Source organism: Rhincodon typus, chromosome 33, assembly GCF_021869965.1.
Source record: "Rhincodon typus isolate 14 chromosome 33, sRhiTyp1.1, whole genome shotgun sequence".
Classification (NCBI taxonomy): Eukaryota; Metazoa; Chordata; class Chondrichthyes; order Orectolobiformes; family Rhincodontidae; genus Rhincodon; species Rhincodon typus.
In genome coordinates this window covers 3,587,572-3,609,515 of record NC_063364.1, presented here as the reverse complement: position 1 = coordinate 3,609,515, position 21,944 = coordinate 3,587,572, and the positions used below count along the sequence as shown (strand labels likewise).

At 44.8% G+C, this 21,944-nt stretch overlaps 1 long non-coding RNA gene across 1 annotated transcript; it reads right to left on the bottom strand.

The window, feature by feature from the left end:
* Positions 1-11,850: 11,850 nt before the first annotated feature.
* Positions 11,851-21,520, bottom strand: LOC125486817. Its single transcript, XR_007265443.1, has 3 exons — positions 21,470-21,520; positions 20,104-20,225; positions 11,851-11,984 (listed from the first exon to the last, which is right to left on the bottom strand). It is a non-coding gene; the product is annotated as an uncharacterized LOC125486817 (long non-coding RNA).
* Between the last annotated feature and the right edge of the window lie 424 nt (positions 21,521-21,944).

Here is a 21,944-nt window from a genome sequence, read left to right as displayed (position 1 = left end):
GGGGCCATTGTCTGAACTAATCTGTCGAGGCACTCCAAACCTCGGTATGATCTCTGTCAGTAGTAATTTTACCACCGTTGAGGCTTTATTATTGGTGGTTGGAAAGGCTTCAATCCATCTGCTAAATACATCAACAATAACAAGACAATACTTATAGCAAAGTACACGCGGTAATTCAATGAAATCAAGCTGAATACACTCAAATGGGCCACCTGGCAAGGGTGTTTTCCCTGTTACGCAACGCATTCCTTGGCTGGCATTATTTTGCTGACATGTCAGACATGACCTGACACGCTTCTGGGCTGCCTCAGTCAATCGGGGGTGCCACCAGTTACGTAACATGATATTACTCATTCCCTCCTTGCCAAGGTGGGTATCAGTATGAAGACAGTCAATAAGCATTGGTAACAAAGCATCAGGTATACACACTTGGCCAACTGGAGTGATCCAGAGACCTCTTGACACAGAGTGCGAACACCCATGTGTCTTCCATATTTCTTTTTTCTGAGTCAGGGGCGACCCTCTGTAAACGCTGCACAGTGACAATGTCTGGTATGCCCGTTGTTTTTGAGGCAGGTGAGCGATTTAACACCTGGCAGTTCATAGAGGACACAATAGAATTGCATGCTGTTGCAGCGTCTTTGGCAGCTTGATCAGCTCTGGCATTGCCTTTGCTGATATCCATATTGTCCATTACATGGGCCGCACATTTGATTATGGCCAATTGCTTGGGGAGGAGGATGGCTTTGAGGAGATTTTGGACATATAGTGCTGATGTGGTTGGGCGGGTGGGGCACTCGGCTGAATTTGCCAATCCTCCTCCTGGTCATTGGTGTCATTATTTTGGAACAATATTGGCAGACCAGACATGTCAGGAGGTACCTGCATTTTATTCCCACATGATAAACCGGATTGACACTTCAACCCTGATTCCTTATTTTGCCTCTCCTTTCTCAATCTTTCCCATTCTGCTTTACTCATATCATAATCCTCACACTGCCGTTTCAACACCTCCCCTCATGATCACATACTCTAATCCGTCTCCGACGTGCATTATTCTCCCAGCTGGCCTGTTTAGATTTATTTGTTATTTCCTCAGCAGTCTTCCCCCACGTGGATATTAAAGTTTTCCATTTTGTCCCCGTATTACGTTTCCAAATTGCGTCTTCCGCTTTTATGCATTTATCTACATCCCAAGTTCCCCTATTGGCCAAATTTCATTTCCTAATTTCTTATTTAGGCATGCCGACAGACGTCTGACCGTTCTTCATTTTCGGGGTCATCCCGACATAACCGATGCAAAGGGGTTCCGACACCCGACTTATCCAATATCTGTCCCATTCTAATGCTTCTACTTCCTACTTATCTCTATATACTAGTCCAGTGTCCTTGGTCTCCTCACTCACTTCAGGGGATTTCCCCTCTTAACAACCGGTCTAAGGCAGGGTGGTTGAGACAGACACTGTAGTTATCTTTTACCTTAGGTACTACGTTCCAGGGACTCGAACGCCGGTATTGGAGGACTTGAACCTCCGAATTCCCGACACTTACAGTTGGGAGGACTCTAACCCGCGAATTCCCGGTACTTACAGTTAGGAGGACTCTAACCCCCGAATTCCCGGTACTTACAGTTAGGAGGACTCTAACCCCCGAATTCCCGGTACTTACAGTTAGGAGGACTCTAACCCCCGAATTCCCGGTACTTACAGTTAGGAGGACTCTAACCCCCAAATTCCCGGTACTTACAGTTAGGAGGACTCTAACCCCCGAATTCCCAGTACTTACAGTTAGGAGGACTCTAACCTCCAAATTCCAGGGGGTCTCAAACATCCCTGAGATGAACTCGTCAGCGTACAAGTGCGTAAGTTATCTTGGAGATTCCGTCACTACAGAGTTCTAGGGGACGAGAGGTCGACTAAGTGATAGGTTAATGACAGAGATCAAGGTAAATCTTACCTTGCGGGCCCATCCGTCTCACGTCACCGTCACGCAGGCGATCACTTATTCAGTCTGTCTAGAAGTTCCGTATATGTTGGAATCCCACCACTGCCACCAAATGTTGAGTTCCCTTTTAGGAGATTCCTACACACTTGATACAAATGCAATACGCCAACTTCTGTGAATAGCCACAGTTTATTTAAGCAAGTACAAGCTTTGGAGGATCACTTAACAATCTTCACAGAGCTTGCGGAGCCGTGTCAAGCGATGCTCTCTAATAAGGGAGCCGTCCTCCCTTTATATAGGATTTTACATCACAGTCAGTCATGTATGCAAGATACAATTTTTTACTCCCCCTTAGTCACATGCCTAGCAACAGTGATAGTACATAACTTAATCAGCTAACAGTAAAACAAAGGTCAGCCGCCCAAAACCAATGTGTAAGACTAGATAGTTCCTTATCCTTTTAGCCTTAATTCAACATTTACAGAGAGCAAAGTATAATTAGATTACCACCTTTTGTCTGCGAGATCTTTTTAGCCTTAGTTCAACATTTACAGAGAGCAGAGTATAATTAGATTACCGCATTTTGTCTGCGAGACAGGGGCGCCCACGAAGCACCTAATTTCTTACATGTCAGCAGAACAGATATTAACCCTTTAACATTTCAGGAGGAGGTGTATTCTAAGTAGCTGTGGGAGTTGGTGGGCTTGAAATGGATATCGGTTTCTAGGTGGTTGCCGGAGATGGAGACAGAGAGGTCCAGGAAAGAGAGAGACGGACTAGAGATGGTCCAGGTGAACTTAAGGTTGGGGTGGAAGGTGTTGGTGAAGTGAATGAACTGTTCAAGCTCCTCGTGGGAGCACAAGGCAGCGCCGATACAGTCATCAATGTAACGGAGGAAGAGGTGGGGTTTAGGGCCAGTGTAGGTACGGAAGAGGGATTGTTCCACATAACCTACGAAGAGGCAGGCATAGCTTGGGCCCATGCAGGTACCCATGGCCACCCCCTTTGTCTGTAGGAAGTGGGAGGAATTGAAAGAGAAGTTGTTGAGAGTGAGGAAGAGTTCGGCTAAGTGGATGAGGGTGTCAGTGGAGGGGGACTGGTCGGGCCTGCGGGACAGGAAGAAGCGTAGGGCCTTTAGGCCATCTGTATGGGGAATGCAGGTGTATAGGGACTGGACATCCATGGTAAAGATGAGGTGTTGGGGACCAGGGAATTGGAAGGTCTGGAGGAGGTGGAGGGCATGGGTGGTATCACGGACATAGGTAGGGAGCTCCTGGACCAAGGGGGAGCAAATGGAGGGTGCTGTGCGTGTGTGTGTGTTTGTGTGTGTGTGGGAGAGTGAGTGAATTTGTGTATCTGTGTGTGAGGGGGGGAGGGAGAGAGAGTGTGTGTGTGTGTGTGTGTGTGTGTGTGTGTGTGTATGAGAGAGCGAGAGAGAGTGTGTGTGCGCGTGCATGCGTGCGTGCGGGGAGAGAGAGAGAGAAAGTGTGTGTGTGGGAGAGACATTGTGTACATGAGAGAGGATGTGTGTCTGTGTGTGTGTGTGAGTGTATAATGTGGTGTATCACCTGTGCTGCGGCCTTTCAGTTGTTTCAGCGGTGGGAGTCCAGGAGAAAGTGCAAAGGCAGCCTGGGAAGGTAAGCTTCCACCCAATAAATTTGGGAGTTAACTAATACCCGAGACACTACACCGCGTAGTGTCGCCCACCCTTCCACCTCCTCTAACCTAATAATAACGACTAAGTGTGGTGAGCAGGTAAGCTATTTGCATTTTTTTTCCCTTATCTCTTTGTTATCTTTTGGGGTGGTCACCTATACGCCAAATCCTCTGGGAGCAGGTGGGAAGGCAAAGCCGGAGTCTGTTTGAGTATATAACGGAGTAAACTTACTGGTGCAGAGAACACTGTGAAACTAAAAAAAAACTAATTAATTTTAAATAATTAACTAAGTAGAGATGGCAGGCCAGGTGATGTGTTGTAGCTGTATGATATGGGAGCTAGCTGATCCCATTGAGAATGGCAGCGACCACATCTGCAGCAAGTGTTGGCTGCTTGAAGAGCTCCGGCTCAAAATTGATGAAATCCGAACTCCAAACACTGCGGCACATCCGGGAGGGGGAGAAATACCTAGATGCTGTGTTCCAGGAGGCAGTCAGACCTGGTAGATTAACTAATGTTAATTCGATCGGCGGGCAGGGACAGCAGTGTGTGACTGCGAGTGAGGCAGGTAGAGGGACCCTGCAGACAGAAACACAGGAGTCGCAGCCCTTGACATTGCCCCACAGGTATGAGGCACTTACTCCCTGCATGGATGAGGAACAGGGCTGCAGGAAGGATGAGTGAACCGACCATGGCACCATGGTCCAGGAGGCCATTCAAGAGGGGGGAGCAAAAAGACAGATTGTAGTCATCAGGGGGATAGACAGTATCCTTTGCGAGCAGGATAGAGAATCCAGCATGGTGTGTTGCCTGCCCAGTGCCAGGGTGCGAGACATCTCTGACCAGCTTGACAGGATACTAGAGAGGGAGGGGGAGGATCCAGTTGTTGTCGTCCATGTAGGTACCAACAACATAGGCAGGACTAGGAAAAAAGACCTGTTTCGGGATTATGAAAAGCTAGGAACAAAATTAAAAAACAGGTCTTCAAGGGTCATAATCTCTGGATTGCTGCCCAAGCCACATGCAAATTGGCATAGGGAGACGAGGATCAGGGAAGTAAACACGTGGCTAAAAGAGTGGTGTGGGAAAGGGGGTTTCCTTTTCATGGGGCACTGGCATCAGTTCTGGGACAGGAGGGATCTATACCGCTGGGATGGACTCCACCTGAACAGGGCCGGGTCCAGTGTTCTGGCGAAAAGTGTAAATAGGGTGGTGAATAGGACTTTAAACTAGTAAGTAGGGGGGAAGGGAGAAGTGAGCGTAGAGGAAGAATAACAATTAATGTAAGGCAAAGCAGCAGGTTAGCAGGTGACGAGGAAGCTTCAACTCCATTGAAAATTAGGAAAAAAGTTAAAGGGAAGGAGAACTCAAGAGCTGTTAGTAATGGAGGTAATAGGACCCAAAAAGAAGGTGCAAAAACTGGCATAAGGGCACTTTATCTGAATGCTCGGAGCATTCGAAACAAGGTGGATGAGTTGACAGTGCAAATCATGGCAAATGGGTATGATTTAGTGGCCATTACAGAGACATGGTTACAGGATGGTCATGACTGGGAGTTAAATATCCAGGGGTATCAAACTGTTTGGAAGGACAGACAGGAAGGTAAGGGAGGTGGTGTTGCTCTGATTTTTAAGGATGATATCAGGGCGGTAGTGAGAGATGATATAGGTTCTACTGAACAAAACGTTAAATCCATTTGGGTGGAAATTAGCAATAGCAGGGAGAAGAAGTCACTGATAGGTGTGGTCTATAGGCCACCAAATAATGACGTCGTGGTGGGGTGGGCAATAAACATAGAAATAGCTAATGCATGTAAAAATGGTACAGCAATTATCATGGGGGATTTTAATCTACATATCGATTGGTCAAACCAGGTTGGTCATAGCAGCCTTGAGGAGGGGTTCATAGAATGCATCCGCGATAGTTTCCTTGAACAATATGTAATGGAACCTACGAGGGAGCAAGCTATCCTCGATCTAGTCCTGTGTAATGAGACAGGAATCATTAATGATCTCACAGTTAGGGATCCTCTCGGAAGGAGTGATCACAGTATGGTCGAATTTAAAATACAGATGGAGCGTGAGAAGGTTAAATCCAGTACCTATGTCCTGTGCTTAAACAAAGGAGACTATGAAGGAATGAGGGAGGAGTTAGCTAAGGTAGAATGGGAGCAAAAACTTTATGGTGGGTCAATCGAGGAACAGTGGAGGACTTTCAAAACGATTTTTCACAGTGCTCAGCAGAAGTATATTCCAGTGATAAGGAAGAAATGTCGGAAAAGAGAGAGCCAGCCATGGATGTCTAAGGAAATAAAGGAAAGTATCAGATTGAAAAAAAACATACAAAAAAGCAAAGAGTAGTAGGAAACTAGTAGATTGGGAAATCTTTAAAGGCCAACAGAAAGCCACAAAAAAAGTTATAAAGAAAAGTAAAATAGATTATGAGAGTAAACTAGCTCAGACTATAAAAACAGGCAGCAAAAGTTTCTATAAATATGTAAATCGTAAAAGAGTGACAAAGGTAACATTGGTCCTTTAGATGATGAGAAGGCCAATTTAATAACTGGGAATGAGGAAATAGCCGAGACATTAAACAGTTATTTCGTGTCGGTTTTCACTGTGGAAGACACAAATAATATGCCGAAAACTGATGGCAAGAAGGTTATAGCAGGTGAGGACCTAGAAACTATCATTATCACTAAGGAGGCAGTGCTGGGCAAGCTAATGGGGCTAAAGGTAGACAAGTCTCCTGGCCCTGATGAAATGCATCCCAGGGTACTAAAAGAGGTGATGGGGGAAATAGCAAATGCACTAGTAATTATTTACCAAAATTCACTGGACTCTGGGGTGGTTCCCGCAGATTGGAAAACAGCCAATGTAACGCCACTGTTTAAAAAAGGAAGTAGACAAAAAGTAGGTAACTATAGGCTAGTTAGCTTAACTTCGGTCGTGGGGAAAATGCTTGAATCTATCATTAAGGAAGAAATAGCAAGACATCTGGATATAAATTGTCCCGTTGGGAACACACAGCATGGGTTCATGAAGGGTAGATCATGTTTAACTAATTTGGTGGAATTCTTGGAGGACATTACTTGCATGGTGGACAATGGGAAACCTGTGGATGTGGTGTATCTGGATTTCCACAAGGTGCCACACCAAAGGCTGCTACATACGATAAAGTTGCACGGTATTACAGGTAATGTATTGGCATGGATAGAGGATTGGTTGACCAGTAGAAAGCAAATAGTAGGAGTAAATGGGTGTTTTTCTGGTTGGCAGTCAGTGGCTAGTGGTATGCCTCAGGGATCAGTGTTGGGATCGCAATTGTTTACAATTTACATAGATGATTTGGAGTTGGGGACTAAGTGTGGTGTGTCAAAATTTGCAGATGACACTAAGGTGAGTGGTTGAGCAAAGTGTGCAGAAGACACTGAAAGTCTGGAGAGGGATATAGATAGTCTAAGTGAGTGGGCAAAGGTCTGGCAGATGGAGTACAATGTTGATAAGATCTTGGTAGGAATAACAGCAAAACGGACTATGTTTCAAATGGTAAAAAATCGCAGCACGCTGCTGTGCAGAGGGACTTGGGTGTCCTTGTGTATGAATCGCTAAAAGTAGGATTGCAGGTGCAGCAGGTAATTAAAAAGGCAAATGGAATTTTGTCTGCCATTGCTAGAGGGATGGAGTTTAAAAACAGGGAGGCTATGCTGCAGCTATATAGGGTCCTGGTGAGGCCACACCTGGAGTGCTGTATGCAGTTTTGGTCTCCTGACTTGAGAAGAGATCTACTAGCACTGGAGGGGGTGCAGAGGAGATTCACTCGGTTGATTCCAGAGTTGAGAGGGTTGGATTATGAGGAGAGACTGAGTAAACTGGGATTATACTCATTGGAATTCAGAAGAATGAGGAGAGATCTTATAGAAACATATAAGATTATGAAGGGAATAGATAAGGTGGAGGCGGGGAGGTTGTTTCCACTAGCAGGTGAATCTAGGACTAGAGGGCATCGCCTCAAAATAAAGGAAAGCAGATATAGGACTGAGGTCAGGAGGAACTTCTTCACCCAAAGCGTTGTGAATCTGTGGAATTCCCTGCCCAGTGAAATGGTTGAAGCTACCTCGCTGAATGTTTTTAAGGCAAGGCTAGATAAATTTTTGAACAGTAAAGGAATTAAGGGTTATGGTGAGTGGGCGGGTAAGTGGAGCTGAGTCTCAAAAAGATCAGCCATGATCTTATTAAATGGTGGGGCAGTCTCAAGGGGCCAGATGGCCTACTCCTGCTCCTAGTTCTTATGTTCTTATGAACCCAAGATCCCGTTCGAGGTTGTTCACATGGGTAGCGAACCTGGCTATCAACCTCTGCTTGGTGACTCTGTTGTTGTGTATCCCGAAGTCTGCCTTGGAGGACATTTACCTGAAGATCCGAGGCTGAATGTCCTTGACCGCTGAGGTGTTCCCCCACTGGGAGGGAACATTTCTGTCTGGCAATTGTTGCGCAGTGTCCATTCACCTGTTGTCATGGCGTCTGCATGGTTTTGCCAATCAACAAGAACTAAGAAGACAGCAAAATGAATGTAGTAGAAGGAGATAAAAATTCTAACAATCATCCTCCAGGTCTAGAAAATAACTAACAGCTTCAAGTGTCCATCAACAATCAACTAATACAAAAAAGTTCACTTGTACTGAGTTTTCCACTAGGGATATTCAACCAATTGATCCATTTGATGGATCAACAAATTGGCGTATGTGGAAAGCACAATTCCTAAGATTTTGAACAGTTCAGTATTGGACATTTAATCAAATGCAAATCAAGTTAGCACACTACTGCGCTATGGGAAGAGCATCAGTCAGATCATGTATTACATAGACAACAGCCTGATGAGAAGTAAATTGTACTTGACACTCTTCTTACAGATTCTGTTCAATATTTCTCTTCAAGAAAAAAAGACCAGCTAATGAGATCATGATTTGATAGCAGATACCAACTGCAGGAGCATCTGTACGTAGATGCATTCACAATCTTTATCTGCTATCTGAACCATGGAACTATAGACATTTACATTTACATTTGCTTCCAGAATTCATTTACTTTAGACATGTCAGTGGTCTCTTAAGTAAATCAGTCTCTGAAATACTTCAATCAATTGAGGATCTAACTCTAGAATGAGCTGTCCAAATAGCATGGATACACAGTCTAGAAAAATGTTAATTTACATTGAAAGCTCCATTTAATGCAGAACATTCCACAGATGGTGTGGATAGTTAAAGCACAATACAGCATTCAATCAGAGATTGAACTGTCATCAGAAAAATAGACTGTACCCTTCAAAGCAAAATTTTAAACAATCTAATGCTGCAGAATCTTGTCACAGGAAGCCACTGTCCTGTGGAACAGGCTCCATCCAAACTAGGCTAGGACAAGGGAGCAAATGGAATGGATCAGTAGGGCAATCACAAATACCTTAAACTGGTGAAAGGCTGCAAAGGTGAGAGGGAGAGCTCAGCTGGAAAAGATAGTGTAAACAATAATTTTAAAACAAAACGAAACTGAAGAGAGTAGAGTAACAGATTGTGCTTCAGACACCTCAAAAAAAGAAAAAAAACTAAAAGATGTAAATTCATTCAGTCTGCATAGAGAAAAAAGAAGCAAGTGAGTAATGGGAGATAGTGACAACTGTAATGGATTGTGTTGAAACACAGATTATGATGTGTGGCCCAAATAAGTGCTTTTCATACAAATACACAGTGTAAGGAAGAAAGAATTCCAAATGCAAATTCATGATGGAGAGTGCATTGAGCGATTTGCTGCTATTGGGGGCTGTAATAGCATTGCACATTCCAGGGATCTCACTTAAACTGGGATCTGGAAATTGTGGTGTTCCTGAAGGGAATTGTGGAAGGCCAGGCTGTAGGTCCCCCCAAGACCCGTCAGTACATAAACCTGGGTTGTTTACTGGGAGCTAACAAAACTGCAGATGCTGAAATCAGAGTCAAAAAAGTGTGGAACTGGAGGAACACAGCAGGTCAGGAAACCCAAAATGTTGACTTTCTTGTTCCTCTGATACAGCCTGACCTGTTGTGTTCCTCCAGCTCCACACTGTATTGACTGGTCCTAGGTCTTCCAGACCTATTGAAGCACCCACCCATAACGCTTTCTCTGATATATTGATGATATAATCGATGCTGCTTCCCTCTCTCATCCAGAATTGGAAGAGTTCATCGATTTTGCTTCCAATTTCCACCCTGCCCTCACTTCCATCTCTGCCTCCTCCCTTCCCTTCATCACCATCTCTGTTTCCATTTCTGGGGATAGACTGGCCACTAATATCCACTATAAACCCGCTGACTCCCACAGGTACCTGGACAATACATCCTCTCACCTTGTTTCCTGTAAAGACTCCATCCCATTCTCTCAGTTCCTCCGTCTCTGTTGCATATGTTCAGATGAGGCCAACCTCGACAAGAGAGCTTCCGAAATGTCCACCTTCTTCCTCAACCGAGGATTCCCCAGCACCGTTGTCGACAAGGTCCTCAACCGGGTCTAACCATCTCCTGCACTTCCACCCTCACCCCCTCTCTTCCATCCTGCAATAGCGATAGGGTTCCCCTTGTCCTTACCTATCATCCCACCAGCATCCACATCCAGAAGATCATCAGATGCCATTTCTGCCTCCTCCAGCAAGATGCCACCACATTACACATATTCCCCTCCCCTCCCTTGTCCACCTTCCACAGGGACTGTTCCCTCTGGGACACTCTGGTCTACTCTACCTTCACCCCACCCCATCCCAGCCCCACCCCCACAGCCCCACGGCCCCTTCCCCTGCAACCAAAAGTGCAACACCTGCCTATTTACCTCCTTACTCCGCAAACATACCTTCCAGGTAAAACAACACTTCACCTGCACTTCCCAGAATCTAGTCTACTGCATTCGCTGCTCACAAAGTGGTCTTCTCTACACTGGGGAAACGAAGCGTAGACTGGGTGGCAGCTTCACAAAACATCTACGTTCTGCTCACAGAAAAGACCCTGAGCTACCTGTTGTCTGCCAATTTAACACACCACCCTGTTCCCTGGCCAACATCTCTGTCTCTGGCTTGCTGCAGTGTTCCAGTGAAGCTCAATGCAAACTGGAAGAACAACACCTCATTTTCCGCGTGGGGACCCTTCAGCCCTCCAGACTCAATATCGAGTTCGAGACAACAAGGTGCGGGGCTGGATGAACACAGCAGGCCAAGCAGCATCATAGGAGCAGAAAGGCTGACGTTTCAGGCCTAGACCCTTCATAGGGCCTAAACTCTCCTATGTCCCAGCCCCCTACCCCACAAACCAGGCCTTGTTGTCACATAGCCTGCCATTACATACTACCTATTGTTAGTCACTAACAGTCGCCATTAACAGCTATTCACCCTCCCAGCCTGATAGTTATCAATTCCTTTGTCTATTCAACTGTTCTCTCTCTTAGGGCTCTATCTTTTATCCTATCACTTACTCCCTACCACCCTACATTTTCCCAGCTACCATCAGTTCTGAGGAAGGGTCACCGGACCCAAAACGTTAACTTTGATTATTTTCTTCACAGATGCTGCCAGACCTGCTGAGCTTTTCCAGCAGCTTCAGTTTTTGTTGCTGTATTGACTGGGTTGTTTACCTGATATTTACGATATTGCTTATGCTGATTTATTTAGGGCTACTCTGAGCAGCTGTAAAGCCTGTTCAGTAGTGCACCCCTTTAAATTAGTAAAGATCTCTGAACAATCTTGCACCCACAGTTCCTCTGGCACCATTTGCTGCACCCCCATTCCTGTGCCCCTGACACCCTCAGCTTTGCTGCACTCCACTCCTGCACTCCCAGCCCTGCTCAGTGCTCACACCTCCTTGTTCCCTCAACATCCCCTCCCACCCCCTCCTCTCCTACACCTCCAGCTCCTCAGTTCTCTGATACCAGACACAAGCCAAAGGGGGAAATTGGTTGTGAGCTGAACCATGGACAACTGGAAGGGGCTAGTGAAGGGAGTGGGCCAGGGTTGCTGAGTCTAGAATTAAAAGTTGAATGAAAGCAACTTTGAAAGCCCTAGTAAACACCTATGAGAACTTGTAAATAGTGGAAACCACTGGTAAACACTAGAAACCACCGGTAAACACTTAGAAACACTTAAAACCAGACCTGTAATTGGAAGTGTTTACAATTTTGAAGTAGTAAACAAAAACTGCTTTAAAACTTTTTTTCAAAAATAGTACCTACCAGCAAACTGGAACATTGTTTGACCTCATTAGGTCTAACGGTTTTTCCAATGAGGTGAAAGAGTGCTCCGCTTCACCACTCCTGCTCTTTGCCACCAGGCCTCAGGAATCTCCTGTCACCCTCACTGTTTCATCCTGCAGCTGGGGGGAGCAGAACCTAACTGCAGTCATTGTAAAATATCAAAATGCACTCTTAAACATCAGAAAATACTGTGAACAAAACAAACTAAAGAACTGCAGTTGCTGGAAATCAGAAACAAAAATAGAAACTCAGCAGGTCCAACAGCATCTGTGGAGAGAAAGCAGAGTTAACGTTTCGGGTCCAGTGACCCTTCTTCAGAATTTTAGGAAATACAGTGCACGCCTTAGGAAGCTTGAAAAATGATAACAATGAACTCAACAATATGAGGAGTCTAATTAGATGGCAATGAAGTGGCTAATTTCCCAAAGCACTGACAGATGATTTTCAGCTTCCAAAATTAAGATTCCTGATTTTACTCTTCAAGAAAATTATTGTCAATGCTGGGGACAACATCTATTGTGATGATGCCCTCTTTCACAGTCAAGCATGGAGTATTACTTTTTCACTTTAAAAACAAACTGCTTTGGAGATTTAATGCTTAATATTAGATTGAGCAAACATAGCCTTATTAGTACATTATACTGCATGCCTTGCTAGACAGCAATATGGAACTGAATCTGATTTATATCATGGCCCTGTATCTATCCTAGCTCCTGTAGAATTAAGATCAACTTTCATGCATTAATTTTCTATTAACATTTTGTTAAAAGGAGGGCGGGGCTACTCTTTCTGGTAGGTGTAATATTATTTTGTACCTTAACCCATTTAAATAAGTTAGTCAATATGCATATATATTAAGTGTATATATGCAAACTATGCACATTTCAAATCACAGACCTATCACAAAAGTCTTAAGTATTGTACAAACAACATTTGTACAGAGTCAAAAGGGTTAAAGTTACAAAATAGTTAACTGTGAGTATAGTTGCTGCAAATAAAGAGCCAAGGGTCTGCCAGAGAAGGATAAGGTGTTTTTTTCTCTATTTTCCATTATAAGGGTCACTGACGTAAAAAGGATCTTGGAATCATGGAATTATTGTTTTAGGCAGGATATAAAGGGTCAACATGACAATTCCTTAAGCAGGCTGTTGTGCTTGAACATATTGTAATAAGAACATAAGAACTAGGAGCAGGAGTAGGCCATCTGGCCCCTCGAGCCTGCCCCGCCATTTAATAAGATCATGGCTGATCTTTTTGAGACTCAGCTCCACTTACCCACCCACTCACCAAACCCTTAATTCCTTTACTGTTCAAAATTTTATCTAGCCTTGCCTTAAAAACATTCAGTGAGGTAGCTTCAATCGCTTCACTGGGCAGGGAATTCCACAGATTCACAACCCTTTGGGTGAAGAAGTTCCTCCTGACCTCAGTCCTACATCTGCTTCCCTTTATTTTGAGGCGATGCCCTCTAGTCCTAGTTTCACCTGCTAGCGGAAACAACCTCCCTGCCTCCACCTAATCTATTCCCTTCATAATGTTATATGTTTCTATAAGATCTCTCCTCATTCTTCTGAATTCCAATGAGTATAATCCCAGTTTACTCATTCTCTCCTCATAATCCAACCCTCTCAACTCTGGAATCAACCGAGTGAATCTCCTCTGCACCCCCTCCAGTGCTAGTATATCCCTTCTCAAGTAAGGAGACCAAAACTGCACACAGTGCTCCAGGTATGGCCTCACCAGGACCCTATACAGCTGCAGCATAGCCTCCCTGTTTTTAAACTCCATCCCTCTAGCAATGGCAGACAAAATTCCATTTGCCTTTTTAATTACCTGCTGCACCTGCAATCCTACTTTTAGCGATTCATACACAAGGACACCCAAGTCCCTCTGCACAGCAGCGTGCTGCGATTTTTTACCATTTGAAACATAGTCCGTTTTGCTGTTATTCCTACCAAAATGGAGGACCTCACACTTATTAACATTGTACTCCATCTGCCAGACCTTTGCCCACTCACTTAGACTATCTATATCCCTCTGCAGACTTTCAGTGTCTTCTGCACACTTTGCTCTACCAAGCTGAATTCAATGATCTTGTGCTCTAAGGCTGAGACTCATCCTAAAGGAGCTGGGATTGATACAGAGCCACACCATAAATCCTGATGTTGAGATCATATTTGAGTTCGGGGAGGCTGTCTATTGGAAGCTGCTGGGTGAAATGGTGGTATAGGGATAACGTCACTGGACTAGTAATCCAGAACCCTGGGCTGCTATTCTGGGGATGTGGGTTTGAATCTCACCATGGTAAAATTCAATCAAAATCTGGAATTAAAGTAGTTAACGTAATTGTGATCGTGTAACCATTGTCATAAAAACCCACCTGATTTATTCATAGCCTTTAGAGAACAAAACCTGTTGTCTTTACCTGGTTTGGTCTACATGTGACTCCAGATCCAGTGCAACGTGGTTGACTCTTAACTGCCCTTTGGGCAATTAGGGATGGGCAATAAATACTAGACTAGCCAGTAACACCCATGCCCAATGAATAACTAAAAGACGTGACGTGGCTGAATTGACCCTTTTATTCATGTTATCATTGAAAATTGTAGATGATGATGATTCTGTTCACTGTGTATGACTGTCATTTGGGTATAGGATTGAAATTTCCAAACGATACTAAAATGGGTGGAATAGGTAACTCTTTAGAAAAGCTAAAAAGGTTTAAAGAAATGTTAGTAATTTGGAGAAATGGGTTAAAAGTGGCAGATCCAATGAAGTAGAAATTAGTATGTGTCATGCTGATGTGCAATACCAGCACAAAATAGCAGGGTTTGGAGTAGGATGGGCTGTGCTAAATTTGTTGCCATCACTTTTAGGGATTCCAGACTGCTACCATATCAGGTGTTTGGCTCCTTGAATATGTAACTTAGGGACTGACTACCTTTGAAATGACTCCCATAGCAAAATTATCTCAGGTTAAGATCTTACTTGAAAGATGGCACCTTTGACAGTGCAGACTCCTTCATTACTGTACAATCTTCAGCCTAGACTATGTACAAAAGTCTTCGGAGTTGTGAAAGGTCATGTTAGCTCTGTTTCTCTCTCTACAGGGAAATCCGATCTGTTGAGTATTTCCTGTTTTTGTTCTGATTTCCCGAATGCATGACTTTCTGACTCAGAAGCTGATGGGAGAACTTCAATGTGTTGAAAAGAGCATGCACCTTTGACTCCTCATCGGCAACTTGATTTCTTGGCTCCCCAGGCCAGTGAGTACACCAGCTACATCCCTATGGTACAGGAATCCATTATTCCAGTGGTAATGTAGGTAACTCTTCCTGACTGACCATCTGAAATGTGTGTGGTAAATTTTGAGTATTGATGAGAGAAAATTATTCAAAGTTTGAAGAAAATCACCTTAGATGAAGTTAATACCTTTACTAAGCCCTGTTATATACAATGGGCTGAATACTGCATTTCTTTGCTAAGTGTTAGTTGTGTCAAGTTTTTTGCTTGGGTTTTTCACCATGAGGCCTAGTGAAATCACTTACCATTGCTATGGGTTTCGTCTTGCGTGATTCTAGGCCCACCTTACCAGACATTGTTCCAAGAACAACTCATTGCTCAGCATATATCCACTGAAAGGTAGCCCAGGTGCCTGCCCCATTTTTAAAAAGCTGCTGAACACCTGGATGAGCACTGGCATTCCTAAACTGTCCTGCTCAGTGATGGATATTCAGTTGGAACATGTTGGAGAAGGGAAGATGGCTCCAGGACTCGCCAAAGGGATATGAAGTTCCTGATGGAGTGGGTGGGGCAGCAGAGGGCTGGTGAATGAAGCCATGACACCAGACCCTGTCAGTCTGGTCCAAGAGGACCACCTGGGTCACTGCAATTTCTACAGAGGTCCAGAGGAATGGTAAACAGTCTCACAATGACCTTCTCTGTCCTGCCAAGCTGAGTGCCTTGCTCTTCTCTTTTCTATCTCACATTAACTTTACCTTTGCCTCTGTACACTCCTCCCACCAGAGCTTATTCTCTGTCACCATCACTATTACCTACAATATCTTCCCTCACTTGCTCTTATTCCCTGATAAACTCCCACATCACTAACATGGCCTCTGTGCAATCTGCTCAGTCACCCAGGAAACCTCAGCATCTGCACAAGCTCTAATTTTCACCACTTCCATTTCTGTCATTCCAGGAGCAGACATTCCACAACAGGGCAGAACTGGTCCAGGCACGTGATGGGGTGCCCAACATAAGGCTTCTAACTCCCTACAAGGAGAGAATCCTGGCCCTGGCAGGAAAAGACTGGGACTGCTCCTGCAGGGATGCAGAGACATCGTGTCCCACCAACTGAGTAAGTACCAGTCTTTGTTCTGCTCCATCTCTCCCAGTAACCCCACTGTTAGTGTTATTCACTGTCCACTATTTCTAACAACAGGCAGTGATGCCTTCTCTCTCTCTTGGCGTCTTGCAGGTACCAGTGGGATGTTCATGACCTTGCCAAGCCACCTCCTGTACTTCTGAGGAAGAGAATACCGAGACCTCGGAGGAAGCATTGACAAGGCTGCCTCCTACATTCTCCAACACTCTAGCCACAGACACCTCAATAGAAATATCAGGCTTACAAAGCATGACACCACATTCTGGTGGGCACCTTGGTGTGACAGCTCTGCGCCTGGCAGAGAGAGAAATGCCTCAGGGTGCTGGCACTTGGAGGCATGCTAGGGACCAGGCTCCTGCTCAGCCCCAGGCCAGAGAGGTATGGATAATCAGGGATTTTGTCTATATGCACAGGGAAGACCAGGAACAGTGGGAGAGGTGATGGTTTGGTAGCATTATCACTAGATCTTGATCTGGAGACCCAGTGATGTTCTGGGGACCCAGCTTCAAAACCTGCCAGAGCAGAAGGTAGAATTAGAATTCAATAAAAATTAAAAATCAAATGATGACCATGGAACCATTGTCAATTGTCCTAAAAACACAGCTGGACTACCAATGCCCTTTAGGGAGGGAAACTGCTGCCTAGTCTAGATCTGACTCCAGACCCATACCAATGAGGTTGACTCTTAACTACCCTCTAGGCAATTAGGGATGGGCCATAAATGCTGGCACAGCCAGTTACAGTCAATTCCTATAAATGAAGGAAGGAGGGAGGGTTATGAGACACAATGGTCCTTATTGCCCAGAAGCTGCAGCAGTGCAGTGAGTCATGTGATTGCCTGGCTGCCTTCATAGACAGGTTGACAGTGCCATGGAGAGCCAAGTCGAGCATCCTGAGGGATTACATGAGAGATGCAAACACCTATACTCCATTGCTCCAGACATTGGTCCTCAGGACTGAAGACAGGGCAATAGGGGGACAGGGAGCATGTGAGCACCCCGGATGCCTTTCCGTCAAGGAGATAGGGTGAACCAATCAGAAGAGGAGCTACATACAGGCTTCTTAAAAACCTTCTAACAGGACTCTCCGTAGGTGGCCAGGCCCTCCACCTACACCGTGTCTGCCCCCCTTTGACCCTTGGATGCTCAACACAAAGCAGGTTTACCTGCCTCTGACAAGGGGAGACCCTCTGCAATTCGCCTGACCAAACCTTTAAGGTCAATGGGGTCCATTGCCGAGAGAGCTTCCTCCATCCCAACTGCAGAGCCAGGTACTACACTAGGTTGTAGTGACCAGGAAAGAAAGAAAAAAAAACCTTTTCAAAGGACTTTGGTGGCACGAATGATAACTCACCATATTTGCATAACTACATTTGTTGTTTTGAGTCTTTGAGTAGCCCAGACTGTAACTGTGAACATGATGCCTAGCTTCATGTCTGCATGGGATATACCATGGATCCATGGTATTGAGAAGCTACTGCAGCCGGTGGAAACAAGAGGAACAAGGTATTTACAGACCAATGGGTTCAGCTGGTACCATTGTTCCTCTTAGTCAGACCTCCCTATTCTCTCCCTGGACTCTATGTGTAGTAGTATTGGTGTAAATGTAGTGGTCAGCAATGTCTGGGGTTGCGAGATGGACAGCAAATAGGAAGCCAATGTATTAGAATTGCCAGGGATTAGGAACGCCACAGAGCACTGATCTGTGTAAAGTGTTGTTTTCCTTTAAAGAGCCTCACATTGGTGGGTCCTGCTGCCCCCTCCCTCACAAGTTGAGTCACTTACCATGCATACTCTGGGTGTGGTTGCATCCAATTTTTTTCCCCATTCTGTACATTTGATTTCCAGCATGATGAAAGACAGTAGCGAGCGCTCCTCAGCTGGTGGCTTCCAGCCTCCTCCACTACATGTCAGTATGTTCTGAGGATCAAAATCTGCTTCCAAATAGCCCTTGCCATGATTCCACAGGTTTCACAGCCCCCCAAGACCCCACCCAGGTGACTCCACCTGCCCACCTTTACCCCAGCCCTGCCTTATGAGGTGACCATGTCAGGTGTGCTCATATACTTTACCTCCCTTACAGCCAGGGCGATCCTGACCATAGATGAAACTCCTTCTGCCTGTTCCTGTCCATAGTTTATTGGATGCTGCCCTTACAAATACAGTTGCCCTGCTTCCTTCCAAACCACATTCCCCAAATCCCAATGAATAGATTCCCAAAGCTCTTCCCATGGCAGCAGCCCCTCTTGACTAACCTCCACCAAGTCTCTGGTTACCTGTAAGTTTCTCCCGACAAACCTGCCAGACTGGATGAGGCCTACCTTCTTGAGTGACCGAAACCATACAGCCCTGGACCAGAAGTGCCCTGCCTCTCCCGTTTGTTTGCAGTACATCTCCCACACCATCTTAGTCCTACACCCCGTCCCCCTACTGCACTACCCACCATGGAGGTACAGGACTGACTGTGAACCACTCCCTGGACTACAGGGGCATTGGCCCCCTGACCGAGATCACCCTGACCGGAAACCCGACTGTACTCAATCCCCTGGACTGGTGTGGAAGGTTGTCCTTGACTTGCTGTACCAGGAACCACTGACTGATGTGTCCCCATTGACTTCAGTGAGGGCACCTCCCTTAAGACTTTGAGACCTGGCTGCCCCACTTGCTGCCCACACTGTGTGTTTACTGTGTAAGCTGCTGGTACATGGTGCTGCTGTGAGACTGACATAACACACTGCTGCCCAGCAAGAGATAGGGCCTCTCGACTGAGGGCTGCCGAGCAGCAAGGCAAGCTAAGGGTTGTGTGACTGTGCTAATTGGTAAGGCAGGGCAGGGAAGGCATGTTGTGAGCGTGCAGGTAGGTACTAAGTGAATGAGCATGAAGAGATCAAGAGAGCACACACCCCTGAGATGTAGCCAGGTCCGATCCCTGAGCTGGGTGGCTTTCCATGTGTGTGAAGTGTCCTTGCAGCAGGCTTTCAATGCTAGTTACAAATGCACCCTGCAGTACAGATCAGTGCTTCCTAAGTATCTTTCAAGTGTATCGGAGAGATGAACTGATGATCCTGAAGTGTTGGCTAATATTGGATGTCAATGTCTATGAATGAGGGGTGCACGTGGCTGGTGCCTATGGATCATGCCCTGAGGTGCTGTTGGGTGTTTGCTCATGAAGGTTGTTCACAGCTAGCCAAGTCTCACTTCCCTGTCAAGAACTCCCAATGTCTAGTTTTCAGTTTGTTTGGTAAAATAGGTAGCAACATACTAATAAGGTGAGATATGCAGTTAACGAGGTATTTATGAAGCTATATCCCCTATTATCAGGCAACTTGCTGCTGCCTACTGAGAAAGTTGCCACATTCTCATCAGATGCATGAATTTCCCCTTGATAAATCAGAACAATTGTACTGGAGATTGAGGGGAACAAGCAGACATATTCGTGTTAGCAGTGCCATGGAAACAAACACTCACATTTGGACGAAGGATTTGTTGGAATTAAAAGACAAGCATTTAATGTGGCTTTAGAAAGCTGAGTGAAAATATTTGGTGAGTCTCGGGTTTATGATTTACACTCTTACAGAGTAAATACTGAATACCTGGCATTTTTGAGGCCCAAAACATCTTGCAGAGACCTTGCAGAAACCCTGAAGATGTGTTTGAGACCCCAACTTGAATAGAAGATGAACGCTTATTTAAGTAATTTCTTTTTACTCTTTTTGTAACATGGAATGGCACTGGACTGTGGTAACAAAACACTTTTCATTGTATCTTCAAGATATATGTGACAATAAATCATTCATTCATTCATTCATTAATATGTGCTTAACAGATCTGCCAAAGCTGCTGCAAACTCACTTTGTATCCAAAATCCTTACAAGCATTTTCATTGTCCCAATGGGAGGTTCATGGAGAGAGTAGAATGTCGATTACTGCTATGGCCATTTAAAGAATAGAGCAGTTATGGGATTCATTAAAGTCTGCGTTTGGAAGAAAGAATTTCAACAGCTATTAAATATCAATGGAAAGTAAAACATAAACAAATAATGAGATTGTGAATGTGTGGAAGCTTTGGTCTGGAAAATATTTTCAACGAGATACAAACAGCCAACTGCAAAATTAAATTTGAAGACAACAAATAAAGTGGGAGTTTGCACAGCACAGCATAATACTCTAAGCTCCAACCCACCCTCCTTCCCAGTTGATGAACCGGGAATGCCACTGCTTGAAATGGTTACATGGGTAATTTTTTTGTGGTACTCCAGGCTACTATTCCTGAAAGAAAGGAATACAAAATGCTTTGCCAGAGGCCACAGCCACTCGGTACAATACCAACAAAGTCTGAAAACAGATGTGAAGGTAGATTATAGATTTAGGAAGAACTGCCAATAAGCACCATTCACCAGCCTTACGGCTTGTGCCTGCATACCACGTGCTGCTGGCTGTCCACTTACCACACATTCACTGTTCACCCTCAGACAATCCACTTAACATTCCAACCCACATTGTTATAAATTATTATGTAACCTTCTAAGTAACTTCATATCCTGATAAGGAGACAATAAGGACCGCAGATGCTGGAAGCCATAGCCTATAGGTGTGAGGCTGTAAAAGTACGGCAGCTCAGACAGCATCCAGTTTCAGCCCGAAACGTTGACTTTCCTGCTCCTTGAATGCTGTCTGACCTGCTGTGCTTTTCCAGCCTCACATCTGTGGACTCACATCCTGATAACATTGGTTTAGTATATTCTAAGATTTAGCAGCCAAATCACTCTGAAGGCCAGCCAGAACATTAAAATTGTATTTTCCATAACTACAGTAGGTGATCTTTCAATCATCAAGTTCAAGTGGACATTTTCCCACATAAATACAGCTGGTAAGCAGATACAAACTGTGAGTAACTCCAAATTGGTGCGATCAGTTCCAAACACTTGGAATGACTTTGACAGCGCAGTAATGCATAAATATGTGTAAGGTACAGCACTAACCAATTCAAATTCTGGCCAGCCGAAAAGGGAGGCAACAGCCTGGTGATATTATCACTAGATTGTTAATCTAGAAATCCAGGTAATCTTATGGGGACTTGGGTTCTAATCCCACCATACAGGTAGTGGAATTTGAATTCAATAGAAATCTGCAATTATGAGCCTAATGATGACTGATTGTCAGAAAACATCTATCTAATACACTAATGTCCATCCGGGAAGAAAGTTGCCATCATTACCTGGTCTGACCTTCATGTGACTCCAGAATCACAGAAGTATGGTTGACCCTTAACTGCTTCTGGGCAATTAGGGCTGGGCAATAAATGCTGGTCTAGCCAGAGACATCCACATCCTGTGAGTGAAGAAAAAGAGAAGACTCCATTAAATAATATACTAAATGCTTCATTTTGTTGCACCATTGATCAATCCTTGGTCAATAAAACACGCAAGTGTTGTGATTAATCAGTCGTGATATGCTGCTGTGATTGTTTTGTGTGGAACAGGATAGGCTTTAATTAACTCAAACAAAGGTAACTACCAATGAACAGAGCACCCTTCAGCACCTTACACAGCTCATCATTCCCGCTCCTTCCTCATGCAAACCCAGGCTCTGAGTAACGGTAAGTGATTTGAACGGGACAAGTTTTATTACTGAGCCTGATCCTGTTTTCTGAAGTGTACTGTTTATACAGGAAACACTGCAGAATGCTCATG